We start from the raw sequence: 4,647 nt of genomic DNA, 5'->3' as shown, positions 1-4,647 counted from the left end.
CCGCCGCGCGCTGCGCATGCGCCACGCCAACTGCGCAACCGCCCCCCCGGCGCGCCGCCGCGCCCCGCCCCGCGCAAAATGCGTAAATCCCGTTCGTGAATTCCGCCCCTTCCTGCCTGCCGCCACGCCGGGACTGACAGCTCACCGAGCCAATGGAAAGGGAGGAAACTGATCATGGGAGATCCGCCAATCGGCGCTGAGGAGGCGGGAGCGTAGCGAAGGGACTGCTGGGAGATGTAGTCAAGGAGGGGGAGTGATGGCCGCCGGCTCCCCTTCCCCAAACCTGAGGGTTAAAGCCCCCTGAGCTCGGACCGCTCCACAGCGGCGAGGATGGTGAAGGGCCGGGAGGGGAAGCCAGGGAGGCATAGGCTGAGGTCACTCAGTTTGTCCAGCCTGGAGAAGAGGAGACTGAGGGTCCTGTTCCTGTCCCTGGAAGGGCCCCATCCCACCCCTGCCATGGCAGGGACACCTTCCACTGTCCCAGGCTGCTCCAGCCTGGCCTTGGGCACTGCCAGGGATCCAGGGGTAGCCACAGCTGCTCTGGGCATCCTGTGCCAGGGCCTGCCTACCCTCACAGGGAAGGACTTCTTCCCAAAATCCAATCTAAACTTACACTCCACCAACTTAAGGCTATTCCTCCTCGTCCTGTCACTCCAGACCTTTTTAAACAATCCCTTTCCCTCTTCCTTGCTGGCTCCTTCAGGTGCTGGAAAGCCGCAGCTGGGTCACCCCGAAGCCTCCCTGCCAGCCTTTCCTCTGGGTACCCCTGGTGCTGCGGGGCCCTGCGGGGCCTGCCCGGGCCGTGTGTGCCTCCGGAGCCCCCCGGAGCCGGAGGCCTGCGGGACAGCCCAGCCCGGCTGCCAGCAGCACCGAGCTGTGCTCGAAAAACAAAACTGCCATCGAGAGCCAAGAGCCAGGCGGTGGCAGTGTTTGCAAAACCCTTCCCTTCGCCTGGTCACCGGCCCTGGGGACACTGAGGACAAGGGCGTCCCCTCCAGTCCGCGTCCTCCGAAGGAACTGTGGAAAGTCCACATTGAACTAATGCCTTTCTTTTACACACCTCCCCTTTTTGGGAGGGTTCTGTGAAAAACGCCAATCACTTGTTTTACAATTTTAAAAGTTTGATAGTAATAAAATGGTTACAAAAAATGGAGTAATAAGAATTTGGACAATCAGAGTTAGGACAATAAAAACCAAAGAAATACAGACAGTCTGGGTCCCTTCCTCGGGCATTTAAGCCCCGAAAGCACACACACTAACACAGGATTAACCCTCAAAAGCAGCAGCCTGTTGCATATTCATATATCTCATACATGAATATATCATATTGAGGTGATATTATATGACTGGCTCTTTGCAAAGGAATACTCTATGTGTTATGTTGTATTAATTAGTATTACTGTATTAACCTTTTTTTAAGTACTGTGGTAGATATAGTTTTAGGTTATAACATAATGTTATAATAGAAACTATGTAATGTAAGATATTTTTTTAACTAGCTCAAGAAAGGGATGAGATAATAAAGAAATTCTTCACACAGAGATAACAACAATAAGACACCTAAATCCTCCAGAAAAGAGTTACAGCCTCCTTATTGGAAAAGACAAACATTCTTACAACTCCTCTCCATCTTTGATTAAGGGGAAGAAGTTGACAATAACCAGAGAACACCCTTTGTTTGAAAAGAATTTATGCATCATGTATGAGATATATGAATATGCAACAGGCTGCTGCTTTTAAGGGTTAATCCTTTGTTAGTCTGTGTGCTTTCGGGGCTTAATTGCCCTAGGAAGGCACCCAGACCATCCATATTTCTTTGTTTTTTATTGTCCTTTATTGTCCTAACTCTGATTGTCCAAATTCTTATTACTCTATTTTTATAACCATTTTATTACTATTAAACTTTTAAAATTGTAAAACAAGTGATTGGCATCTTTCACAGAACCCTCCCAAAAGGGGGAGGTGTGTAAAAGAAAGCAAAACTTACCAATTCACCTCCCTATAATTTATTATCAAAATTAAACATTCCTAAAGTCTGCTAGAATAGTTTAAATTTTCATTTGGAACTTAATTCCCTGGCTCCCAGATAATCCCAGCTGCATGGCAGAAGAAAATTCCTACTTGATTATTCCAAAAGAAGGAGGAAAAGCCCCTTAAATCAGAGACATCAGCACTCTTCCTTGCACCTCCAGCCTCATAAATGACAGCTACAATGATTTGTCTTCATCTTGCAAGTCATTAACCTATTCAGCTGTTGTCAAAGTCCTTTACAGAAGGTAATTGTTAATTGTTGCCTCTGCATCAGTCCAGACTCTAATTAAACAAATAATAATCGGGATCCATCCTCACAAAAGGGTTTTATCTTCTTTTCTCAGATGCCATCTCCATGGGGACCCAAAGCTCCATGCAGAAAATCAGGCAGGCTTCAGATGTCCTTGACATGGAAGTTTTCCTCGCTGGTGGAGAGAAAATTGGGGCATGGGAGCTTGATTTTTTCTCAAGCTGGTGACAGGAATGCCAGAGCTGGAGCCAAGGAGGACTTGCTGGTTCCGACTGTCAGACCTGGAGCTTCATGATGCAGTCTTGAAAGCTGGGGAATGCAAACAAGGTGTTCTCCCAGCAGCACAGCTCCTGCAGGAGAACCACACCTTGGAGAGGATCCTTGTGGAACAGGGCTGTGGCTGTTCCAAGAAAGGGACAGGGAGCAAGGAATAAATCTGCCTGAGAGCTTGCCCTTCTTACAGTTGAAGGGAAAACAATTTAAGTCATACAAAAGACATTTTAAATTATTATTAATTTTAAAAGGCATTTAAATAAATACCTGTCTCCTTTTCTATCTGCAACCTATGCTACACAGAAAAAAAAAAAGGAAATTCAGTGTAAAAACCCCACAACACGCACATAAAGTTCAATTTTACACCCTGTGGCATAGTTAGGATGTCCCAGGGTGCAAATGCAGTTTCACAGACACGGATCTTACTCTGTAAGTGGCTTGTCCTGCAAACACCTGGAGCTGGACTAGGATTTGTTTGCAGGTTAAAATGGTCAGGCTGGAGCAAGGAGATTTCCTCTTGGCCAAGAATCTGCACCAACCAAAATCCTTTGCAGAGCTCAACAGGCTGACAGGCCCTTGTCCAACCAAGACAAGCAGGATCCTGCTGCCAGAGCCATGAGGCCTCCCCAGGATGCTGCATCCCCCCTGGCCAATGCCCTCCACCACAGCTCCGGCTGATCCAGGCACGAGGAGGGAGCAAAACACGACCCAGTTATTTCACAGGAACATTGTACCTGTTCTAGCTTCTAGGAACTGTTTCTGAAAGCCAAGCGGCCCGTGTTTTTGCCTCGAGGAGTCTCCCGCTGCCAAAGCACAGTCCTGCCTCAACCCAAACATCACCAGCTGCATCACCGGCCCAGGCTTCTCACCCAGATATGACTAAGCCCTTCAGAATGAGAAACGCTCAGGGTTTCTTGCTTAATTGCTAAAACAGATAAATTTGACTACCCAGCACACAGCCAAACGGAAAAGAGGAATTGACACACCTAGCAGGTTCCTGCTGGGGCTGATCATCTGCTTTAATTGATGGGTCACGTCTGGGGATGATTTTCCATCCCGTAAGCTGCCACAGGCTCCCCTCCTGCCTTCTAACCGCTAACGCTTTGGGAGGCTTAAATCAAGAATGTAACTGATGCAAACCAGCAAACGTCACCTTCAAAGCTCGAGGCTCAGCTGCCACATGTCATGGAAAGGGCCCATGCCTTCCCCACATGCAGTTCTCCCCAGAATTAGGGGCTGCATCTTTACCAAAAGGCCCCTTGGTGCCTAAAGTTTAGGTTTGGCAAACCCAGCTTTGGGTTGCTCTGGTCACACACATGTGGCAGTCAGGATGCTGGAGACGAGCCAAGAAATCAGGGTGGCTGAGCCTGGCCGCAGTGCCAAGTGACACCCCCCCCCCCCCCCACTGCTCCAGCGGTTTTACTGGAGCCTTATCAGATTTCCTGGTGACTCAGAGCAAGCGGTCACCGGGGAGAAGGGCATGGCCACAGCAGCAAGCAGAGATGGGGTTACAGCCCCACGGTGGTCCAGAACAGCAGCCAGTGGCCACCAGGCCCCTCCGTCCCCCCAGAGCCCCCCACCCCAGAGCTCTCCTGCTGCACACTGAGGACAAGCAGAGCACGCTGTGGCTCTGCAAGGAGCAAACACAGCAGGCAGTGGCTGCTCAGCCATGCCTAAGAGCCCAGGGAGCTATGCCAGTCCCCCGTGGCCTGGCTGGTCCCCACAGGGTGGCTGGGCACCCCCCATGTCCCTGCTAGTCCCACGCTGCCGGGCAGAGCGCAGAGCTCCCCTCTGCTCCCCTGCAGCAGCAGCCACCTGCTCGCAGATCCCGCTTTCCTCCTGTCCTCTGGCACCCCCACCCCTTGCTTTGGGGCCTTTGATTCCCGCACAGTTCCCCTCCCTGTGCAGCCCCTCTTGCTGCCCCCGAGCCAGCCTTGCAGAGCACCCCCCGCCCCTGCACCCCCTCCTTCAGCAGCACCCCCCTCTCCCACACGCACACACCGCATCCCCTTCCCCTGCACGCTGCCTTCCGCCCCCTCCCACGATCTCTCCTTCCCCTTCCCTCCCTCTGCCATCAGCACCCCCAGCTCCCG

General features: G+C 51.3%; 1 long non-coding RNA gene across 2 annotated transcripts; it reads right to left on the bottom strand.

Annotated features, from left to right (window-relative positions):
- Positions 1-2,228: 2,228 nt before the first annotated feature.
- Positions 2,229-4,420, bottom strand: LOC128818974 (uncharacterized). 2 transcript variants are annotated; one of them, XR_008440609.1, is made up of 2 exons: positions 2,981-4,420; positions 2,229-2,631 (listed from the first exon to the last, which is right to left on the bottom strand). It is a non-coding gene; the product is annotated as an uncharacterized LOC128818974 (long non-coding RNA). The 2 variants fall into 2 exon arrangements; XR_008440610.1 differs by having other exon boundaries at positions 2,229-2,590.
- Positions 4,421-4,647: the final 227 nt, after the last annotated feature.

The sequence above is a fragment of the Vidua macroura genome, chromosome 25, assembly GCF_024509145.1.
Source record: "Vidua macroura isolate BioBank_ID:100142 chromosome 25, ASM2450914v1, whole genome shotgun sequence".
Lineage (NCBI taxonomy): Eukaryota > Metazoa > Chordata > Aves > Passeriformes > Viduidae > Vidua > Vidua macroura.
Note: the sequence above shows the minus strand (reverse complement) of the source record. Positions and strands in the feature narration are given on the sequence as shown.